Source organism: Pan troglodytes, chromosome 9 (genome assembly GCF_028858775.2).
Source record: "Pan troglodytes isolate AG18354 chromosome 9, NHGRI_mPanTro3-v2.0_pri, whole genome shotgun sequence".
Lineage (NCBI taxonomy): Eukaryota > Metazoa > Chordata > Mammalia > Primates > Hominidae > Pan > Pan troglodytes.
In genome coordinates this window covers 40,307,904-40,333,224 of record NC_072407.2, presented here as the reverse complement: position 1 = coordinate 40,333,224, position 25,321 = coordinate 40,307,904, and the positions used below count along the sequence as shown (strand labels likewise).

Here is a 25,321-nt window from a genome sequence, read left to right as displayed (position 1 = left end):
TGTTTAAGCCTCTGACATTTGCTACATAATTGAAACCTTCTTTTTGGCCTTTCCCTCCCATTTCCCTTCTCTCTCACCTGTCCTGTGATCCAACTTCCTCTCAATTTCTCTTCACTTTTCCAGATATCCAGGATCCTTCCTTGGCTATACTCCATGGCTGCTCAAATCTCCGTCTCCTTACACTACCTAACCTTTCCCCTGAAATCCTATCCTAGCACTAATTTGTGCACTCCAAAATTTCCTCCTTTTCTTTTCTGCACCAACCACTCGCACTTTTAGTTAGATGCTAGACAAGCAAATAGATTAAACTGAATTACATCAAAATGTCCATTGTGATTCATAGCTAACAGTAGCTCCACATATCCATCCCTCTCATGCATGTTGAAAATGAGCCCAAACGAACACCAACTGGCAGGACTTCGCAGATTCACCAAGTTTCAGGGTTGGAAGGAAATTAGCCAATGAATCCAATGTTTCGCAACTAGTAGATATTAGTGGGAAGTGTTACAAGCAATATGGTGTAAATAGTACCAAATAATTCATTTAAATTATTGACTTAAAAAAGTAAAGCAAAGATAGGTAAATAGAACTCCAGTCAGGCACTTAACAATGGAGACACATCCTGAGAAATGTGTTGTTAGGTGATCTCATCATTGTGCAAACATCACAGAATGTACTTGATACAAACCTAGATGGTACAGCCTTTGCCACACCTGGGCTATATGGTATATATCGCTCCTACGCTACAAACGTGTACAGCATATTACTCTACTGAATACTGTAGGCAATTGTAACACAATGGTAAATATTTGTGTATGTAAACATAGAAAAGGAACAGTAAAAATATAGCATTATAATCTTACAGGACAACCAACATATATGCAGTCATTGACCAAAAGTGTTATTATGTGGTATATGACTGTATATTAAAATTAGAGACTTCTGTTTATCAGAAAATGCCCATAGCAGCTAAATTCTCATATCTAGACCATGTAAATAACTTTCACAAACCAATAAGAAAACTTGACACTTGAACAGGTATTTCACAGAAGTGTCAGGATATTCAGGTGGCTAATAAGCATATGAAAAAGTGCACACACTTATTAACCCACTGGGAAGATGCCAATTAAAACCACCAGGAACCAGAATGATGAACAACTGGAACTCACATCACACTGCTCATGAAAATGCAAATAGGTATAGCCATTTTGAAAACCTACCTAGTGTCTACTAAGCTGTTTAGTACTTGCTGAACATGGACAACCTAAAGCTGAACCAACAATTCTACTCCTAGGCATATTATGGAACTAGTCAAATAACTCCGAACACAAACTCAGCTTATGGGGAGTTGCAATTTAAAGTCTGTAGGAAAAGCGACAAATCTCAAAAAGACCTTGAACCTTCCTTAAATTGTCCATAAAATACAGTATACAGACACACTATCTCTACCATTTGGTGCATGCTGAACAGTTTACATAGCAAAGTTCATTTGATCCTCACAATTCTACTAGACAGGTTCTATGAACCCCATTGTATGGATAGGCTCAGAGAGGCAGAATAACTTGCCCAAGATCACACAGCTAAATTGAGAGAGAGCTGGGGTTTAAGCCTGACCCCAGTCAGTGTTAAGATGCTTATCCATTCCGTACTACCTCTCCAGCTGGTTGCCCTCACTAAGGCAGACAAGCCCTGTAAAGGCGGAGAAGAGAGAAGAACGTTTGAAGCTTCCCTGTGCTCCGACTTCCCATGGCCTTATTTCATTCATCAACCCAGATGCTAGCCTTTTCTGGAAAGTGTTGGCTTGGGTTCTCCTCCAGTTTCCCATTCAGAGCCTTAGTCTAGACTAGGAGTGAAGCCACCTCTGTACAGATTATAACTGAGGAAATTATGACAGTGAAAAAGATCAGACCTAATTGACTCCATCTTGCTCCTAACCTTTAAGCTGTCCTTGTTCACTCCTAGGCATAAGCTGAACTAACCTTAGGAAGGAATTTAGTTTATAGTTTTACTCTGAAACAAAATTGACAGTAACCCTTTCCCAAAAAGACCCCCTTCTTGCCTGGGGACCAGTCTGCCTTTGTAGGACTAACAAATTAGCTACAAAATTAGAAATTATGTTTTAGGGGTCACGCAGCCTCTGATTGCAAGAGTCCGACCCTTCCCAAATTGCTCCTAGGGATAACATCACTATTGTAAAACCTAAGATCAGTGCTTGAGATATTTTGCAGACCCTGCACTGGATGGATCAGCTGACACCACCCAGACCAGTAATCTGGCTCAACCAGTTCTGTGATCTGACCCAGGAACAGAAGACAGCAAGAAAACCTCATTTCAACCCCCTCTATGCTTCCATTTCCAACCTCACCAATCAGCACTACCCACTTCCCAAGCCCCTACTTGCCAAATTCTCTTTAAAAAATCCCATCCCGAAATGCTCTGGGAGACTGATTTGAGTAATAATAAAACCTTGGTCTCCTGCACAGCTGGTTCTGCGTGAATTACTCTTTCTCCATTGCAATTCCCCTGTCTTGATAAATCAGCTCTGTCTAGGCAGTGGGCAAGGTGAACCTATCAGATGGTTATAGGAGGAGCTGGCAAACCATAGCCATGTCCAGCAGATCACCTGTTTCTATAAAGTTTTATTGGAACACAGCCAGACCCATTCGTATCCTTTATTGCTGCTTTTGCCCTACAATGGCAGTGTTGAGTAACTGCAACACAGACCATATGGCCCTCGGTGCCTAAATTATTTTCTATCTCGCCCTTCATAAAAAAGTTTGCTGATTCCTGTCCTAGACTAATAAACTTCCCCTCAGTCAATCCCCTATAACAACCAGGAGGAGGTTGATTTTGTCATGTCCTGGTCCTGATAAGCCTCCTGGTCACCCAGGCTCCATCTCCATGAACAGACATCTGGAGGCTCTTAGTTCAGAAGAATTCTGAGGGGCTCCAAAGCTGTTTTCTGCTCCTAACAGGCCCACCCACTTCTTAGGTAGCTAATCCTAGAAGGGCTTGTTTCAGGGAAGGCACCTACACTCATCTGTGTGAACTGCGTTTATGTCTAATTATCACACAGCACAATATTGGTTTTTGCATATCCTTTACAACATCACATTAAATTTGCTGCAAGCTTTATTTGATCTCAACACTAAAGTCTGCTCATGCATATTCCACCTTCATAACTAGTTGCTTGTGGAATATGGCCAATTGCTCACAGTTTATACAAAATCAAAGGGAACACTGGTCAGGAGTACTGAACTATTCTCTTATACTCCAGATTAATTCTAATGTATTGCTGATGAAAGGATATTACTACAAAGCTAACAGCCCAAAAAGAAGTTCAGATTTTCAAATGAAATATCAAGAGAAAATTATTAGTAAGTTTATGGACTGTGTAGTGATTTAATACTTCTAAAGCCAAAGCTATCAGCTTAAATAACTTCTGTCTTGACTAAAGCCTTCAGCAAAATAACATCGGGATTTCCAAAATACATCTATACATCAAATCAAAATACAAAATACATCAGGAAAGGAGGCAAATATGCTTTCTTATCCTAATAGTTCAATTAAAAACATATGCTTTTAATAATAATAGCTATGCTTTTCTAAATTCTTACATTGGACTAGACTCTGTTTTTGCATGCATTATCTCATTTCATCTCCCCGACAGTCATAAATAAGTACAATTACTATCCCCATTTTACAATGGAGGAGACTAATGTGTAGTGATTAAGTAACTTGCAAAAGTTCCTAGTGCCATCTAGATAGCCCTGTTCACTCCTTTGTGCCCTATAGTCCTTATACACACATCATAAAAAGTTGTCAATGCCCATTTTCTACTGTGAGAAATCCAATTTAGATGAAGGATTCTGCTATATAGTTATACAAAAAGCATACATTGTGATGCTATTAGACAGCAGGCGCTGTTCTATGTTTTGCAGTCATGATTTCACTTCTTCCTAGCAACATCCACAGTCCTTGCATTATCTTCATTTTTCAGTTGAGTGACCTGAGACTCAGAGAGGTGAAATAACTCACCCAAGGTCACATAGATAGTAAACAACAGAGCAGGCACTTAATTGGGGAATGGACATTTGGATGTCTGCAAAGTGCTTTGAGACCCCTTAAGGAAAGCGCCGTCTTCATACATCAATGAATCTAGTTGAAGACGTTGGGCTGCGATGTGTATGATGGAGTAATATTGTGGGTCAGAGCGGGGACAGAGCTAAACAGCTCCGCTTACTAAAAAGAGTAAGGAATTTGAAGTTCCCCAGAGGCAGAGCAAAACAACACTGGAGGCTGCTATGGAGCAAAGGGCATCAAGGGGAACCCTTAAAACATAGCCAAGTGGGACTTTGGAGAGAAGAAATCCTGAAAGTTGTGAAAGTGGTTTGCAGGGATGTGCAGGTGCATGTATGTGTGTGTTGAAGTATGTGCAATATACATCCCCTCACCCCCTCCTCAGACCTCACCAGCTTATTGTGAGCCAAGTCCACTTTACTGATGTGTGGGGAGATTCTTTCCAGATAACTTAACCCTAGCTGTGGACTGTTGCAAGGCAAAAACAGAGATTGCTCATGTGGGTACAGGAGCCCAAGCCCAAGGGACCAGCTGACCTCCCATCCAAGTTACATAAATAATTTACAGGGAACTTATTTCAGTTCCTGCTTGTCAACTACACGATTCATTTGAATTAGGTCCTCTTTAGTACCAGGTACTAAACAAATAAATGAAAAGACTCATTACAGGGTATTTGAGACTAAGTTTCTACACTGCTCACTATCAAACAGGTATCTTACCCATGTTAATTATTTAACCCTCACAATCCTATGAAGTAGAGATATTGTAACCACCATTTTACATCAGAGAAACTGAAGCACATGGAATTTAAATAACTAGGTCAAAACCACACAGCTGTTAATAAGAGCACTGCTGGGACTTGAATTCAGGCAGTGTGGCTTCAGAGCCCATAATCTGAACCACTACACCAAACTGCCCAGTGCATGCTGCCTAGAGTGTAGTGGACTGAGGAGAAATCAGCAATGGCAGTAATTGCAGTGCCTTCTAACCTCCCACCTCTAGTTCCTGAGTTGACCATGGGCAAACTCTATTTAGTATTCTTCCTCGAGATAGATTGAACTGGCAATGCAGACAAGGTCAATCATGCTGTTAAAACTACAGGTTGGCTGCTTCTGGAATCTTAATTTGAGGTGCTTGGCTTTTTCATACAGGAAAAGACATCGGGAATGAACTTGGACTCACAAGCCAGATGTCCAGTCCCAGGTCCCTCCATTCTTAGAGCATCTCTGCCCCACTCCCCATTACATTTGTCATTGGCTCACATGCTGCTTCAAAAGCAGGCAGCATTTGGCTACCCAACAAAGCAAAGTGTCTCCAGTCAGAACGCAGGGACCAGGACAAAAACCATCTTTAATATATCAAGCATTTTGAAAACTTGAAACATACATAACTCTTTGAGCCCCAAATATTGGTGTAGCTTAAAACTTCTTCCTCAAGGCAGGATGAAACATGTAATAATATAAAGGGTTAGGAAATCCCCAATAGCACAGCTGATACCTGCTTTTTTCTCACCCCAACCAAGATTAAATCATCAAGAAGGAAACTTTAGGTACATTTCTTGACCAAGGTGTAATCTGGTTTTCTTTCTGTGAGACAGAAGACTGAGAACTAACAATTTGGTGCTGCTGAAGGTGGCAGTGAGGGGGTTCCTATTAGAAGAACTATTAACTTTTAGAGTTGTTTTTACAATGGCATTAAGCCATTTGCTTTGCAATTACACAGGGAATAAACATTGATAGGATGTTCTGTGAACACAGCTGCACACCGACATCTGGCATTGCCTCTGGAATCCTAGAGGATACATCTGTCAGTAAAGCGGCTCCTCTGGAGACCCCCACACTCAGCCCTTGGAAGCTGGAATGGAAATGCAGCTGCTGCATCACACAGAAAAGTCAGAAAAGGGCAGGTTGCCCTGCCCAGGCTGAGAAACCATAGACTTGGTTCTACCTCAAGTAGAGGGGTCAGAGTCTGTAATCCTCACCACAAAGATGACTCAAACTCATAAAAGCAAACACTAAAAGCTATTGAGCAACTACAATGGGCCAGACACTGTGCTGTGCACGCTGTATGTTATACTTCATAATAGCAAAGTGGGTAATACCAGTATTCCTGTTTTACAAGGGAAGACAGAGGCTCAGAGAGGATGAAATAGGGACGTAGGCCCACGTGTTTAGTAAGTGGCAGAGCCAGGACTTCAACATTGGTTTATTCTGATGGAGGAGACCATGCTCTTATCCATCACCTTAAACCGCCTCTCAAGTGAGTGGCAATGAACAGCTGGTCCAACAGATCATACAACACTCTGGCTGGCTCAGCCCTTAGCAGGCATACTTCCAAGCACCTACTTGGTGTAAAGCACACCTGCTGAGTGAAATGTAGACAGCACAGCAGTGCTGTGTTTAACAGATGGAGATGGTGATCTTTACCTTCCGAGTACACAACCCCTTTTCTCCCATTTGTACTTTCCCATCTTTTCTTCCCCCACCTTTTTTCCCTTTCCCAAAGTCATGGTCAGATACACTCTGATGACTCATGATCTGAGGAACAAAGCAAGAATTTTAATCAGTTGCCCCTATGTCTTCCCCTCTTTGAGTCTTTCTCTACATGTCTAGGTAGATACAGGCAATATATTTACGTGCTTCTCAAAAAACGGTATTCAGTAAAAATTCTCTCTCCCACCCACACTCCCACCTACCCTGTTCCTACTCCCAAGCCCTACCTATTAGTATCTTCTTGTGATTCTTTCCAAATTTCATGCATATAAAAGACACTGCAAATATGTTATCTCCTCTCACTCCTTCCCATTTTATTGGCACTTTTTTCATGTGAATATTCAGGGGGGCATCTTCATTCTCTTTTATAGCTACATAGAGTTACAGTGTATGGATTTACCATAATGTATTAATATTTAATCTTTCCCATATTACCAAACATTCAGATGGTCTCCAAGCTTTTGTTATTCATAAGTTGATACTTTGAACTCCTCAAATATATACCTCAATTGGCTAGAGCTCAGAGAGGAGAAAGATAGATAAACATCAAAAATTCCAACGCTATCCACCACTAAAAGCTCTCAGAGTAAAAAAGCAAAACATACAGCAAAAGCCCCTGTGTGAAAAGATCTTACTATGCCAGGAGACTGCCATATCTACCTTTTTCCAAAGACCCCATTTCTCCTCGGCCCAGAAAAAAAAGTGACATCTTGAACTAGGTAACCCCATACATAGAGCATTAGTGCTTAATGTCTTATAGTTTTCATAAAAGTAGTAAACCTCTCCAATTTTTTTATTATAACTTCAGTCGGTTTGTTAAGATGATATAAAATTCAACCCAGCATAGCCTACCAACCCATGAGGGGGCCAAGCAGGGAGGCCTTTGCTTCTTTGGCTGGGCCCATTAGGAGCCAAGCAATAGCCCTCTCCACCAAGACATGTGCTCCCCCGGCTCTGCCCCATCCAAGCCAGAAATGCTTGCCTGAAGTTGTGAAAATGTCCTGTTGGTGCTAGATATGTCACCAAGAGGTGGTATTTCTTCTTCTACCTCTTTAAGGTTTTTACTAAAAACTGCTATGCCAAGCAGCCACACCTTAGAATGGGACTAGCACTGAACAAAATGAGAATTAAGAAACTTTGAACACCCTTGACATCCTTTCCTTCCCTAAACTCAATTGCTGCATTCTCAAGCTCTTCCTTCCTCCCATTCTCCCTGTAATTGATGCTATGGGGTGCATTATGCTCATGCACATGGAAGGCCAGAAAATTCAGGACTGATATTCCTGGGAACATTCTTTTTTTTATTTTTTTTTTTTTTGGAGACGGAGTCTCACTCTGTCACCAGGCAGAGTGCAGTGGTGTAATCTCGGCTCACTGCAACCTCTGACTCCCTGGTTCAAGCGATTCTCTTGCCTTGGCCTCCCGAGTAGCTGGGATTACAGGCACACGCCACCATGCCAAGCTAATTTTTGTATTTTTAGTAGAGACGGGGTTTCACCATGTTTGCCAGGATGGTCTCAATCTTCTGACCTTGTAATCTGCCCACCTCGGCCCCCCGAAGTGCTGCGATTACAGGCGTGAGCCACCACACCCAGCCCCTGAGAACATTCTTAACCAGTGACTAAGGAAGTTGCTGTATAAATATTGCAAGTCCTTTTCCTCTTGTGTGGGAGAACTCTTGGGTGCATGTTCCATGCTGGTTCTGGGAGTCCCCTGGTATGATTTAGCTTCAGTCACCCACATGGGTAATTTTCTTGACAATCATCTTTTATTGGCTACTTTCCCTTGCCCACCTAACTTCCTTACTTGTGTAACAGTAACCTTCCAAATAAATTACTTGCATTTGTATCCTTGTCTCAGGGTCTGCTCCTGAGTGAATTCAAACTAAGAGGCTCTACTTCGCCCCCATTAAATGCTCTCTGGGTGGACTCTAATGGGCTCATTCTTATTAAAGTGTAAACAGCTCCTAAGGATCAGGGGAGTGAGTTTCAAAGTGGAAATATACTTAAGGCAGTAGTTCTAAAGCAGTGGGCTGGACACACGGGAGTTCTTGATGCGCTTGCTGCCAAGTTTTGATCTAACGGTAAAATCTATTTTTGCAACAACTGATCGTACTTATTGTTATTCACTGTCAGACAGAGTTGTGAACCGAGAATACCCTTGGGGACAGAGTAAATTGGGGTACCATTTGTAGCACATATGAGTAAAGAAGCCCAGCATTATGTCAAGCCACGGAATGATGATGTGTTCTTTTGAGAGGACACAACAGGCTTCCAGGTCAGGATGGTAAATTGTTCTGCTCTAATAGTGATGGTGGTGGTCGTAGTGGGGATGATGGTGGTGGTGGTAGTGGGGATGATGGAGTCATTCTTTGACATGGAGTCAAAGAATTCCCACATAACTAACGGGATAATCATGGGTGAGGTACAGACACTTTGAGACATCATAGAACTGTAAAAGTGACTGTGTTGTCATTATGGTGGACTTGTTGAGTATGGATGAGTCTCTTCATCCCTTTAATCTGAGAAGTGTGCCAAAACACACATATAAAATCTTTAATTGTGGCTTTCAGATCACAGCCAGTGAGAGGGATCTGGAAGAAAGAGAAGACAAGGAAACATTTTTGGAGACTTTGAAATCATATACCACCACCATCATCATCATCCCCACTACCACCACCACCATCATCCTCACTACCACCACCACCATCATCCCCACTACCACCACCCATCATCCCCACTACCACCACCACCCATCATCCCCAATACCACCACCACCATCATCCCCAATACCACCACCCATCATCCCCAATACCACCACCACCATCATCCCCAATACCACCACCACCATCATCCCCAATACCACCACCACCATCATCCCCAATACCACCACCCATCATCCCCAATACCACCACCACCATCATCCCCAATACCACCACCACCATCATCCCCACTACCACCACCACCATCATTCCCACTACCACCACCACCATCATCCCCAATACCACCACCCATCATCCCCAATACCACCCATCATCCCCACTACCACCACCACCATCATCCCCACTACGACCACCACCATCATCCCCAATACCACCACCACCATCCTCCCCAATACCACCACCCATCATCCCCAATACCACCACCACCATCATCCCCCCTACCACCACCACCATCATCCCCAATACCACCACCCATCATCCCCAATACCACCACCCATCATCCCCACTACCACCACCACCATCATCCCCACTACCACCACCCATCATCCCCAATACCACCACCACCATCATCCCCAATACCACCACCACCATCATCCCCACTACCACCACCACCATCATGCTCACTACCACCACCACCATCATCCCCAATACCACCACCACCATCATCCCCACTACCACCACCACCATCATGCTCACTACCACCACCACCATCATCCCCAATACCACCACCACCATCATCCCCAATACCACCACCACCATCATCCCCACTACCACCACCCATCATCCCCAATACCACCACCACCATCATCCCCAATACCACCACCACCATCATCCCCAATACCACCACCCATCATCCCCACTACCACCACCACCATCATCCCCACTACCACCACCCATCATCCCCAATACCACCACCACCATCATCCCCAATACCACCACCACCATCATCCCCACTACCACCACCACCATCATGCTCACTACCACCACCACCATCATCCCCAATACCACCACCACCATCATCCCCACTACCACCACCACCATCATGCTCACTACCACCACCACCATCATCCCCAATACCACCACCACCATCATCCCCAATACCACCACCACCATCATCCCCACTACCACCACCCATCATCCCCAATACCACCACCACCATCATCCCCAATACCACCACCACCATCATCCCCACTACCACTACCACCACCATCATGCTCACTACCACCACCACCATCATCCCCAATACCACCACCACCATCATCCCCACTACCACCACCACCATCATGCTCACTACCACCACCACCATCATCCCCAATACCACCACCACCATCATCCCCAATACCACCAGCAGCAGCATCCCCAATACCACCACCACCATCATCCCCAATACCACCACCCATCAACCCCAATACCACCACCACCATCCCCACTACCACCACCACCACCATCCCCACTGCCACCACCACCATCATCCCCAGTACCACCACCCATCATCCCCAATACCACCACCACCATCCCCATTACCACCACCACCATCATCCCCACTACCACCACCACCATCATCCCCAATACCACCACCACCATCCCCATTACCACCACCACCATCATCCCCACTACCACCACCACCATCATCCCCAATACCACCACCACCATCATCCCCAATACCACCACCACCACCATCCCCACTACCACCACCACCATCATCCCCAATACCACCACCACCATCATCCCCACTACCACCACCACCATCATGCTCACTACCACCAACAGTAAAAGACTTGGTTCCAAATAAGGAATGTTTAAACTGACTGTGATATTCAGTTCTCAGGTTTACCTGTTGATTTTCTTTGAAGAAAATCCCATCACTAAATGTACAGTTTGAAAACCATAGATATGCCTGATAATTTTATTCTTAAAACTACCATTAACTTGCAGGTGAGGAAAGTAAAGTTGAGAGAAATTAAATGACATGCCTGAAGCCACAGACTAGATGTGAGCTAAACTGGTACACAGCTGTGGTCCAAAACCTCACCATGTCTAGTGCTCTTTCTTCTACATTATTCTACATTTGCGTATTGATGATGAAACACATGGTTTAGTAATTTCTTGGCGTTGATGCTTGTTTTGGTGAGAATAGGTCAGAAAACAGTTTATAGAAAGTTCTTAGAATTTAGGCTGCTCCAAGAAACTCACCAAAACAACTCCAAGTCTTTCCCTCCCTGAGCCATACTTAACACTTGTTATTCCAGGAGCTGCTTTGATGAGACATATTCTCACAGCTTATCTAATTTGTCTACACTGTCCATACACTTTGCTGAATGCCCTCAAATTTCACCTGTATCAGTCTACTATTGCTGCAATACTGCGGCAAAATAAAAACTTTGTGACTGAGAAAAATAAGCCTTTCTTTTTCTCACTTACAGATCTGCAGGTTGACTAGGGCAATTCTGCCTTAGTTCAGGTTTGTGTCTGTTCCATGTGACTAATTCTGGAGCACAGGGAGAAAGGGCAGTGGCTACCCAAGTTATGCTCTTCTGTTGGCTGTCAGAATAGCAGAAGGCCAAGCCAAACAGTGCAAGCATTATTTAAAGCCTCTGATAGAGTCACATCTGATCACATTCCATTGACCAGAACAAGTCAATGCCCAAGCCCAGAGTCAGTGACTCAGGAAGTGTACTGTGTCCCAAGGTGGAAGGGAAATGAGTGAAGATTTACTGAACAATACCTCAATCTATCACATCAGCTAAAATTGTGATTCCCATGAAGGGAGGTCAAGCAGGTCTTTCCAAAGTCCTCTAAATCTAAAATGCAATACTATTAATCAAGTTAGTCCTATAAGCTGCCAGGAGGAGACCATCCCAAAGGGACCTTTCCTGAGACACCCAGGGGGAATGTGTAATGGCACTCTTCCAGGCTAGAGACAGCAAGGTAGAAATTATCTAGTGGAGACCACGGCATTTCAAAAATCAACTACTTCACTTCTAAAAACCTGCCCCAAACCAAACTTTCAAATCCCCTTTCTTTGAGGATTGGGGCCTGAAGATAGAGAGAAAGAGCAGATGTGGACGACTTATATTCTCCATCCTCAATAATCAATTTCTAGCAATGGAAGTCTTGGCAAAGACACAGAACGGCACAGCAGCTATAAACAGGCTACTGAGTTTCACAATTGCATGTTTGAGTCTCTACCAATGCTGGATACATTGGTTCTTCCTTTCAACTCCACAACATCCATTTCCCCTCTTTCTTCCTAATAAAATCCCAATTTTTCTCAGGAAATGTTCCTCCTCAGGGGACAATGACCCACCTCCAGCACAAACCCCAGGGATAGACTGAGAGGGCATTCCATTCACCTTGCCAATGATTGGTTCCCAAGTAGGTAAGTGACCTAGATTGGGCCAATGAGACATAAAGTGTGCCTGTGGGGGAAAGTTTGCTGGAAAAAAGAGAAAGGGATTTCAAGAAAAATTTGGTCATTCCAAGGAGAAAACTCTAGGAATAAACTGTCCCTCTCTTCTTCCCCTGGAAGTAGCAAAGGGAAATGTGGGGGGTACTTTTATTTTTTAAACATTACACAATTATTACATGTTCTTTTTTAGCACTGTGAGAAAATAGAGATAAGCAATACAAGAAAAGGAAGAAGTTCACACCTGATCCCATCGCCCACAGAAATCACTGCGAACATTTGTGCGTATTCTTTCAGATTTTTTTGTTGGTGGCTGCTTTGAGAAGGAAAGGAAAGGGGAAAAACTGGTATCCTCATGCACTACTTCTGGGAGGGTGCATTGGCTTGGCCTTCTGCTATTCTAGATGTCATTGCTAGTGCCCTATTTCTGCCTGAGGATGTAGGCAACAGGAAGATGGCAGAGCAGAGAGGTGGAAAGAAGAGGCACCCTGAGGACATTGCTGAGCTGCTGAATCAACCTCCCCTGAAGCTTGCCCTATGTACTCATTTCTAAATGAGATAATAAAATATCCTTGTTGATGACTCTTGACTTGAAGTTGAAAGCGTCTTAACAGTATCTACCTCTGCCACTTCCTAGCAGTCTGCCTTTGAGTAAGCTGCTTAATTTCCTTAACTTCATTTTTGCGCCAGTACCTCTGTCATGGAATTGTGAGGAGTGAATGACAAGGCATATGAAGCATTTGCAAACTTGTTGTGTCTAGTAGCTGGTAAGGGGGGAATATCTCACAGTATGATTTTTATTACAGGGCTTTTTGGTGCCTTCTAGCAAGAAAGTACAGGTCTGGGGAAATAACTGCAGTTTCTGCACTTCCTTCATGTTTAGATTTGTCGCCCCCTGGCCGTTTCTTCTAGAAATTTACAACAAAAACCATCACAATGGGAAGGGCTCCTGTCCTTTTTAGGGTGTGGCAATAAGGGTCTTCTGTAGTCATCACTACCAACCCTGTGAGTGGGTAGGAGCCTCAAGGAGAAGAGATGTGGGGGGTGCTTTTATTTTTTAAACATTATACAACTATTACATGTTCTTTTTTTTAGCACTATGAGAAAATAGAGATAAACAATACAAGAAAAGGAAGAGGAAGTTGACACCTGATCCCATTACCCAATGAAATCACTATGAACACTTGTGTGTATTCTTTCAGACTCTTTTGGTGGTGGTTACTATGAAAAGGAAAAGGAAACAGGAAAAAACTGGTATCCTCATGCACTGCTTCTTGGAGGGTGCATTGGTAAAGCCTTTATTAGAAGGCAACTTTGCAAGATCATTAAAAATAATAATAATGCACCTCCCCTTTCACTCAGCAATTCCGCTTCTAGAAATCCATCCCCTGGAAGCAACAACGAAGGTAGTAGGTACATAGATTCAAAGTGCCAGCACCCACTACTCACAAAGCAAAGACTTGGGACCAACCCAAATGTCCATCAATGACAGACTGGATTAAGAAAATGTGGCATATATACACCATGAAATACTATGCAGCCATAAAAAAGGATGAGTTCATGTCCTTTGCAGGGACATAGATGAAGCCGGAAACCATCATTCTCAGCAAACTATCACAAGGACAGAAAACCAAACACCACATGTGGGTTTTGAACAATAGGTGGGAATTGAACAATGAGATCACTTGGACACAGGGCAGGGAACATCACACACCAGGATGGGGAGCTGGGGGAGGGATAGGAGAAATACCTAATGTAAATGATGAGTTGATGGGTGCAGCAAACCAACATGGCACATGTATACCTATGTATCAAACCTGCGTGTTGTGCACATGTACCCTAGAACTTAAAGTATAATAATTTAAAAAAGAAAATATGGTACATATACATAATGGAGTACTATTCAGCCATAAAAAGAATGAGATCCTGTCATTTGCAAGGAGATTCCTGGCTAAGTGACATAAGCTAGGCCCAAAAAGACAAAGTGCCAGCACCTTTATACACATCTTAGGTAATTCAGTCAGTCCTCACAGCAACCTTACTTTATTTAATAACAGCTTTATTGAAATATAATTCATATACTAACTCAGTCCATTTAAACTGCTATAACAAAACGCCATAAACTGAATGGCTTATCAACAACAGAAATTTGTTTCTTACAGTTTTGGAGGCTGGGAAGTCCTAGATCAAAGCACCGGCAGATTCAGTGTCTATTGAGGGCCCACTTTCTGGTTTATAGACGGTGCCTTCTTGCTGTATCCTCACGATGGAAGGGGTGAAGGGTCTCTCTCCAGCCTTTTAAGTAATGGCAAAAATCTCATTCAGGAGGGCCCCACCCTTATGACCTAATCACTTCCAAAACCTCATCACATTAGTAATTCGGTTTCAAAAGATGAATTTCAGGGGGACGTAAATATTCAGACCATAGAACCTACCATACAATTCAACCATTTAAAGTATACAATTCAATGGCTTTTAGTATATTCACAGATAGGTACAACCATCACCACAGCAAATTTTAGAACATTTTTATCACCCCAAAAAGGAAACTTCATACCCATTAACACTCTCCATTTCCTCCCTTCCCACTCAACCCCAGCCCCTAAAAACCACTTATCTACTTTCTGTCATTATATATTTGGCAATTCTGGACATTTCATATAAATGGAATCATATAATATGTAGCTTTTTATGACTGACTTCTTGCACTTAGCGTAATGTTTCAAAGGTCATCCATGTTGGATCCTGTATCAGTACTTCATATCTTTTTAATGTGACATAATATTCCTGTGTGTGAATATGCCAAATTTTATTTATCTCTTCATTAGTTGATGAACAGTTGGGTTGTTTCCACCTTTTGGCTATTATGAATAATGCTGCTATGAACATTTCTAAACGAATTTTTGTGGCAACATGTGTTTTTATTTCTCTTGAGTATATACCTATGAGTGGAATTGCTGGGTTAAATTGTAACTCTGTGTTAACCTTTTGGGGAATGCACAGACTGTTTGCAAAGCAGCTGCATCATTTTATATTCCCACCAGCAGCACATGAGGATTCCAATTTCTCCACATCTTCTCCCACACTTGTCATCTATTTTTAAAAATTATATCCATCCCAGTGAGTGTAAAGTGCGTCTCATCATGGTTTTCATTTGCTTTTCCCTGATGGCTACAGGGAGATTATTACCATGACTTTCAATGTACAGATGAGGAAACTGAGGCACAGAGAGGGTAATTAATTTATATATCATGGCTTAGTAAGTGTCCAAAATTGTGTGTGTACAACAGTACATGCAGAAGGAAGTTCGCTGCAACACTATTTGTGAAAACAAAAATTAGAACTGTATGTTTACTAGCAGGGGTTTATCCCTGCAGAGAACCATTATGCAACTATCAAAGAATGAGGAAGGACCATTCATGCTGACACAGAATGAGTTCCAAGACATGTTGTTAGTGAAAAAAGCCAGCCACAGAATCATATGTACAGCACAAACCTGTTTGTATTAATACATATATGGATTGGAAGGCTCCTCACCAAACTGTTCACAATATCCCCTAAAATAAAAGCTCCATGAGAGCAGGGATTTTTGCCATTTGGCATATGGTTAATGGCTGTATTGCCAACCTTCAAACAGCACAGAATAACAGCTGAATCTGTTGTTAAATGAACAATTCCTTGAGACAGAGGAATGGAAGGCAGGAACATATGTAGATGAACCCATTTTATTCTGCAGATCCATGTCCTCTATACATGAATTCATGTAGTAGTTATATTATTTTTGACACAGAAAAAAATAATGAGGAATTCTTGAGGCCCTTAGCAAGAAAAAGATGAGGTCCCCAGAGAGTTGGTATATAACTGAGGAATGGCCTCAGTCTCTTCTGAGGATGCTGCGAGGACCCTCCTGGGCCACAGTGTCCCTCATTTCAAGTGAGTGCAGCTCTCACCCAACTGAGCTCCACCTCTTAGGGTTGAATTGGGGTTGATTAGCTGGTGGGGCAGACACAGGCCTGCTCCTGCCCTGCTGGACATCCCACCCTGATCAATAAGCCAGTCTTTCAGTTAACAGAAATCCAATGTTGGGTTGCTAGCAGTGAATCTTGTTTTCATGCCTGAGAAGATCTTAAAAATCAATAAGGATTAGAGGGACATGACCATGTACTGTTCGTTCTATTGTTTTTTCAATATTTGTTTAATTTTTCATTCCAGTTAAGCCCTCTGAAGAGGCCCAAGGATCAAGGGCTTCTTGTGAAACACAGACAGGTGCATACGTCACATCACTCAAGGCTAATGGCAGGTTAGTGAGTTGAGAGACAATTAGGGAAGGGACCAGGAGCTGTGGTTTGACTCTGTTTTTCCAGTCAAGTCAGGATAAAGGAATGATCTCTATTTTACAACAGGTGCAGATTAAAAAATTCAAACAGTGAAAATGGCAAGTTGCACCAAAAGTGAGGATTAGTGGAAGCCAGGAAAGAGATATGTAGGTTGGGTGGACAACAGGCTGCTCCTCACAGTTGAAGGGGATGTTATGGGTCTGATAATGTCTTCTCGATTTTTTTATGAGCAAGGTATCTCCACATTCTCTTACTCTAGCCCTTTTCTCCTGCCAAGAAGGCACAGAGCTAGGTGTTCAGTGGGGTATGGATTGGGCATTGTCTTTGACTTCCCTGACACAACTGTTCAAGTACCAAGTCCTATAGATTTCACTCCAAAATAACTTTCTATTACATCTATTTCTCTCCATCACCACTGTCATTGTTTTAGTTCAAGTCACCATCACCTTGAGTCTGGATGTGTACGGTTGCTTCCTAAGCTGTCTTCCTGTCTTGAGGAAGAGTCCTGCTTCCCTCCACTTCTTTCTCCACACAGAGACTAAACTCAAGAGGCAGTGTTGCCTTGCGATTAGGGCAGCGTGGGCTGTGGAGCCAGGATGCCTGGGCTCGAATCCTGACTCTTCCAGATACGTGACCTTGAGCAGATGAATTCACACTTCTGTGCCTTGGCTGGCTTCTCTTATAAATAGAGGTGCTAATCTGCACATACTTGATAAAGTCACGGTGAGGATTAGGCGAACTCATATAGATGAAGCGCTTAAAACAGGGGCTGCCAGATCCTAGCAACTGCACACATGTGAGCCAGCATCTTTCTTTTTTATTTTTATTTTTATTTTGAGACAGAGTCACGCTCTGTCACCCAGGCTAGAGTGCAATGCACTGCAACCTCCACCTCACTGCAAGCTCCACCTCCCAGGCTCAAGCCTCAGCCTCCCGAGTAGCTGGGATTACAGGTGCCCGCCACCATGCCCAGCTAATTTTTTGTATGTTTAGTAGAGATGGGGTTTCGCCATGTTGCCTAGGCTGGTCTCGAACTCCTGAGCTCAGGTGATCTGCCTGCCTTGGCCTCCCAAAGTGCTGGGATAACAGGTGTGAGCCCCCGCACCCAGCTGAGCCAGCATCTTTCTGAAATGAAGCCCCCCTAGTTATGCCGTGGTTGGGACAGAGTCCAAACTCCCCCATGCTCCTTATAAAACTCTATAGGACCTGCCTACCTTTCTCTTCCCATCTCTTGGTGACTCTGCTTCACATTTGACACTCATGTTAAATGTCTTTTTGTTCCTCTAGCAAGACAGGCCAGCAGGCCTACACACAGGCTGTTCCCTCTCTGCCTAGTACATTCTCCCCAAAATTCTTCCCCATCCCCCCTTCAAGGATCACTCTTCCTCAGGTCTTAGAGGCTGTTTTCTTTAGAAGCATCCCTCATGCATCAAATTCTGATTAGAGGCCGTTCATTGTGTTCCTGTGGTACCCTTACCTCCCATCAATGCGCTTGCTACTTTGTATTTTCCAGTTTTTACTACAAAATATTTCACACAGAAAAGCCAAAAGCACAGTGCAATAACAGTACAGTAAACTCCCATATACTCCCAACAATTGGTAACGTTTTGCCATATTTGCTCATTCTCTTTCTGTCTCTCCTTCTCTCCCTCTGTATTTATTTGTTTCCAAGTAAATTACAGACATCATGATATTTCACTCCTAAATATTCCAGCTTGCATCTCCCCAAAAGAAAAAAAGATGAGGGGGTATTCTCCCACCTAAAACACAATAATTTCATCACACCTTGAAAAATTAATAATTCTCTAATATCACTGAATGCTTGGTCTACATTCAAATTTTCCCAGTCATTTTCCAATTCTCTCTTAGGGTCTTCCTGCTCCATTGCATTTGAATTGCTCTTTCATTGGCCCAAGGGCTCTGTAAGGAATGGAAGGTGTCCCCTCTGCTCTCCTCTCCCAGCACGCAGCTCAGGGCAGCCCCTCCGTATGTTTATTAAAAGAAAGGACAACCCCCCGACCCCCCATGCCCCACTTCCTCCAGCTGGGAAGGGTCCTCGGCCCCCTACACACACACTGACCCATCATGGCATAGCATCCCTTCTGTAGTTCAAGTCAGAAACCTGAAAGACATTCTAGACCAACCCCTCCCTCAGGTGGCTGCCACTGTCTCCAGCTTAACCCCTCCCCATTCCCATGATCTCAGCCAGGGCTTCGGTTCTGCCCTTCATCTTCCCTCACCCCTCTCCCTGAGCCTTGACACCTCTGATGCTCAAGTGTGTCCCCGTCCTGCCTCAGAGTTCCCTCTAAAAGACAAACCCACTCTGGTCACAACTCTGCTTCAGACCCTTCTGTGGCCCTCCCAGGGCCCAACCTGCCTACCAAGTTCCAATCTGGCAGCTCCTCCACCTTCTTCCTCCTCCCTCTTCTGACCCCTGCCCTCCCTTGACCCCGGCCTGTGCTTGAGCAGTTTAAAACCATCCATAGATCTCCAAGCACACCATGCTTTTCCATGCCTCCACGCCCTCTCCCTGAACCGCCCGCTTCCAGTGCTTTACCTTTCTCTGAGAACTGGAGAGAAGCTCAGACATCATTTTTCCCAGGGCCCATTCAATGACCTGCCCTTTCCTGGCAGAGAGCCCACAAAAGTCTTGGGCACAATAAATGCTTGTTAAATAATTGCTGAGTGGGTGAACAGAAATATCATCCTCCCCTTCCTCACTGGACGGAGACAGCTGCAGCTCCAGCCCATCCCAGGCCTGTGCCCTGGGCCCCAACTTCAGCCCGGCCCAGCCCAGCCCAGCTCTGCACGGCTGCCAGATGAACCTGACACAGCCTTGGCAGGCAGCCTCTGAACCACTGCCAGGCCCATATGTAGCTTTCCCTTTCCTAAGGAAGAATGGGCAATGACAGGCTTGGGCTTCTTTACTTGTAAAGAAAATAATTAAAAATCTAAACAAAAAAGAGGATCTTTTTTTCTTTTAAATAGCTTCATATTCGGAAGTCATCTTTAGGTTAAGTACCTCCCGGGAGCTAGAAGGTGAGATGATATGGCCCCTTCTGCCTTCAATAAAATTCTCAGAATGCAATATTGCTGATATAGTTTGAATGTTTGTCTCCTCTAAATCTCATGTTGAAATGCGATTGCCAGCATTGGAGGTGGGGTCTAGTGGGACATGCTTGGGTCACGGGGGCAGATCTTTCATGAATGACTTGGTGCTGCCCTGGTGATAATGGAGTGAGTTCTTACCCTGTAAGTTCACAAGAAAGTTGGTCATTTAAAAAGAGCCTGGCACTCTCTTGCACCCTTTCTCACCATGTGACATGCTCCCCCCTCACCTTCTGCCATGAGTAAAACTCCCTGAGGCCTCACCAAAAGCTGAGCAGATGCAAGTGCCATGCTTGTACAGCCTGCAGAAACGTGAGCCAAATAAACCTCTTTTCTTTAAAAATTACCCAGTCTCAGGTATTCCTTTACAGCAACACAAAACAGACTAACAGAATTGCTTTTATGCATTTCTACAAAAAAAAAAGATATTTCACTTGTACTTCATTATTCTGCTGATTAAATTATAGTGGGGCAGGGATGGAGGACTTTCAAGCAGTCAAAGACTTTCCTGGGTACACAGAGCTCATCTCACAACATACTTAAGAAAGCTCCTGATGCACCTGTCACTCCTGTTGCCAGCCCCTGCATCACAAGTGGTGCAAGCAGCGATGAAGTGTTTGTTGTTGTTGTTGTTGTTTACCTTTATAGTTTTCTGCTAAGAAGAAAACATTTTAGCAGCACAGACCAAACTCCAGTAGGTAAAAGCTCTAAGAAGCCTGGATGATGAAGGCCCAGAGAAGTAAATAATGAAGTGGGTTAAAGCTTGAATCTCTACTCCCCTCCCCGCCACTCACTGAATAATCTCTTTTGGGTGAATTCGTTAACCTTTCTGAGCTCCAGATTCCTCTTCCATATGTAGAAGAACTCCTAGGGTTCTTTATGAAAACTAAATGAGATGCTATTTGTGTAGCAGGATGTAAAAATGACTATGGTCTCAGTTCGGGTATTGCCAAGGACAAAAGACATGTTTCAAAGTGAGCTGTGACACTGAGGCCACCATGCAGGGCTGACAAAAGAAGTGGCACGAAACTGGTTTCCCTCTTAACTGACCATCTTCAGCCCACAAAGAAGGCTGGGTGAGAAGAACAGTTGGTGGTGTAGAGGAGGAATTTTGGAGAAAGCAATAGGAGCACTCCAAGTCCCAATTGCCCACTACCCACCCTCCAAGATTGGCCTCCAAGATGCTGTGTCCCTGGAGGTTGACTGTCACTGAGGGCTGATGTCTGAATCATGTCTGTGAATCCCAAAATACAAGAGAGATGGAGTGATCAGCTGGAGTGGAGAGAACGTGGTAGCTTTGGATTTCCTGGGATAATGAAACTTGAGCATTTTCCATAAGCCAGAGATGTACTGTGGCCAACCTGTGGGATGTGTAGGTCCTTCTGACAAGGACCACCAGGAGGAATGGAAATTTACCTTCAGAGAAAAGCTGACAGCACTTGTTGTGGCCTCAACTATCCTCCCAAAATTTATATGATGAAGCCCTAACCCCCAGGACCTCAGAATGTGACTGCATTTAGAAGCAGGACCTTTAAAAAATGTGATTAAGTTAAAATGAACCCCTTAGGGTAGGCCTTAATCCTCTCTGACTGGTGTCCTTATAAGAAGAGGACATTTGCACATGCCAAGAGACACCAGGAATGCACACACAGAGGAAAGACCATGTGAGAACTCAGTGAGAAGGTGGCCATCCACAAGCCAAGGACAGAGACCTCAGGAGAAAACAAACCTTCCAACACCTTGATCTTGGACTTTTAACCTCCAGAACTGGGAGAAAATTAAGTTCTGTTGTTTAAGCCCGGGGCCCCCAACTCCCGGGCCATGGACCAGTACTGGTCTGTGGTCTGTTAGGAACCAGGCCACACAGCAGGGACAGAGAGAGCAGGAAGCTTCATCCATATTTACAGTTCCTCCCAATCATTCACATTACCACCTGAGCTCCACCTCCTGTCAGATCAGCAGCAGCATTAGATTCTCATAGGAGCACAAACCCTATTGTGAACTGCGCATGTGAGGGGTCTAGTTTGCATGCTCCTTATGAGAATCTAATGCCTGATGATCTGTCACTGGTTCCCATCACCCCCATATGGGACTGTCTAATTGGAGGAAAACAAGTTTAGGGCTCCCACTGATTCTACACTGTGGTGAATTGTGTAATTATTTCATTATATATTACAATGTAATAATAATAGAAATAAGGTTCTCAATAAATGTAATGCACTTGAATCATCCTGAAACCATCCCTACCCTGGTCTGTGGAAAAAAGTGTCATCTACAAAACTGGTCTCTGGTACCAAAAAAATTGGGGACTGCTGGTTTAAGCCCCTCAGTCTGTGATATTTTGTCATGGCAGTCCCAGCAAACTAATATGGCACTGCTTAGATGCCAGGGAACTAAGGAAGGAGTCTTATTAGGCAACCAGCTTCAAGGGACCAGCAACTCAGAGATCCCCAAAGATGAGAAATAATGGTGCTCTCTGAAGTATCCACAAGATTGTGCCTAGAGAGAAAGAACTAGGTTTACACACTCACCAGAACCTGCCAGTGAAATGCCAGCTTGCCACAGCATTAACCAAGTACGGACTTCCAGCTCCTTTCCTGCCTCTTCTCTTTTCCCCTTCCCCCTGCCAGGAGTCAGAATCATCAGTAAGCCAGAGGAGAGAAGGATGGAAGCTTAACGTGGGAAATGAGAAGCCAACCACAGACCCCCTTTCCAAGCTGCAGGCCCCACTGGAGGAGGGAGAAAAGTCTCCACTGGGAACCAAATTCAAAGATCTGGCTGATTCCCTGGGACTGGACATCCCAATTGCTGAATGAGGCTGTGCTGGAACTAAAAGCGACTTAAGAACTTTTGATTCCTGAAGGGGGCCCATAAGAATTGTGGACCTACCTTAATTTTCATCCCAGGGCAAGGGAAGAGGGAGGACCCGCTGAAAAAAATTAGGGACAATGATAGGCAAAAATAAAGTTTGCTTCCATAATATACCATGAGTCCTGTGTATTTGACGTATGTTCTCTTACATATGAGGCAACTTAGCCTGGTCTCTGGCCAAAAAAGAGATACCACTCATTGAGCAATTCTTACCCTTTCAAATTCCTTCACTGTCATCATTGAGCAATTCCATCTTCTTCAAGCAAGACAAAAGCTGATGCCAATAGAAAAATCATTTAAAATAAACAAACGAAAAAATTCCTTAAGCTGTCAACTTGGGTGCAGGTGTTCTATGAAGCCAGAAACTGAATGTCACCCTCTATACACCATGACCTAGAGAAGAAGACTAACTCCAGACCAGCAGGGCTGGGTGGGTCTAAGATTCCCATAATACTTAAGAGAAAACTGAATTCAAATCCAGGCTCTGCCATTTAACAACTGTGTGACCCCGGGTGAATGACTTAAATTATCCGTACTTCAATTTCCTCATCCATAAAATAGAGATCATAAAGTATCTATCTGATGAAATAGCTGCAAAACAGTTAGAATGCTGCCTGGCACAGGGCAAAGGACTCACAATACACATAGCTATCTTCATATATCATTGCCTCTCAAAGTGAAATATTGTGATGACCTTGGTTTATTAGCAGGATGTTGTAAAAAAAAATGCTTTACAAGGGGCATGATGACGAAAAGCGCAGATTCTAGAACCCGACTCCCTGGGTTTGAAAGAAGCAAGAATCTGAGGCATGTTGTATAAGGGTTTGCTATCATTACTATTCATTCAATGAGAGACATACAGTAATAGGTATACATATGCAATACACAGAGAAAGAGCTTAGTACTAGCAGCTATTATTAAGGCAACAGCCACCTCAGTAAATCTACATGGGCCATGAAGACCCTGGTCACCCAGAGATATCAGAGGCACTGAACAGGGCCAGACAGACAGAGGGTATTTTCCTAACTGGGAGGCTGCTGAACTTGACCTCTGTTGCTTTTCATTATTTATTTAACAGCAGATGGTGGTTCTCAAGAAAATCGGATGTCTTGAAGCCAGAAACCCATCCTCCTTGGGCTGGATACTCAGCCATCCCCTGCAACCCCACCCCCTAGCCCCAAGCTCTCATTGTCTCTCTTGTGTTACCTGGTCTGGTTTCTTCTTCCAGGGCAGGTCCCACCTTGCTGGGGAGAGGTGAATGACCATGGCCTTCCAGCCTCCCGAGAAGGGGATGTTCCAATGGGCCCAGAGCTCTCTGGGCCTGGCTTGCCACTCACTGACCTGGGGCCTGAAGACTGACAGAGAAGCAGGCAGAAAATATAAAAAGCTGATACCCCCTGCAGGAAATCATTGTTTAGCCCATTCCAGACTAAAAAAACAAATGCAACATTGGAGAAAGGAGGGTAAAGTGTCATTCGGGGCCATTGTTACAGCGGCTGCTCTGTGTGGTGGGGAAACAAAGCAGGCCTGTGTATGTGAGGACAATGCTGTTGTGTTACTAGCTGCTTCTGTGTTACTCCTGGGGACAGGAGGATGAGAAACGAGGCCACAGTGTCTTCCCTGGTGGACTTCACTCATCATAGTAGCCAGGCCAATCAGAGCTGGGAGAGGAATTTTGGACATTTAGCCCATTGCATTATGTAATAAGGGTCAGGGGACGTGCCTTCAGGTGTGACCACCTGCCTCTTTGTTAGTCTTCTATACATGAGAGATCACAAATGTCCCTCTCCTTTTCTCTTACTTGCTTTCAGAAACTTACCCCAAGTTAGAGCTGAAAAGAATGAGACATATCATTTCTCTAAACACAAATGTCATCCACTTCAATGCCTAACTTTTGTGATGGGACATCTGGCTGGGACTAAACCCCAGCCATGCAGCACGTTAGCAGCAGTTGGCAAGACTAGATGAATATTATAAAGCTTGCACCCACTGAACCCCCATAATGAACCAGACACTAGGTCATGAGCAACCTTGCAAAATGACCTCATTCGCTCCTGACTTCAAATTCTGACTCTGTAACTATTACCCATGGACTGTGAGCAAGTGTTTTCTCTGGGTGTTAGTTTTCCCATCTGTAAACCAGGATTATGATTGGGTTCCTAGGAGGATTAAATGAATTAATATATGCAAAACTCTTAGAACAGTGGCTGGCCCATAAAAGTGATCAAGAACCACAAATCACAAATTAGATGCCCACATTACACCTGAAACTTGCTTGTACTCATGAGGAGATGGTATGGGGATG

General features: G+C 43.9%; 1 protein-coding gene across 4 annotated transcripts in view; it reads right to left on the bottom strand.

Moving 5' to 3' along the window:
- The window catches only part of PRR5L (proline rich 5 like), a 174,654-nt gene extending 150,145 nt beyond the window's left edge, over nucleotides 1–24,509 (bottom strand). For 2 of the 4 annotated variants that reach the window (XM_054662213.2, XM_001153939.7), the window contains exon 1: nucleotides 24,223–24,442. The gene's annotated coding sequence lies outside the window, so the exon portion shown is untranslated. Of the gene's footprint in view, nucleotides 1–24,222 lie in introns of all 4 variants that reach the window. The other 2 variants (XM_016920677.3, XM_054662220.2) reach the window with 2 other exon arrangements.
- Between the last annotated feature and the right edge of the window lie 812 nt (nucleotides 24,510–25,321).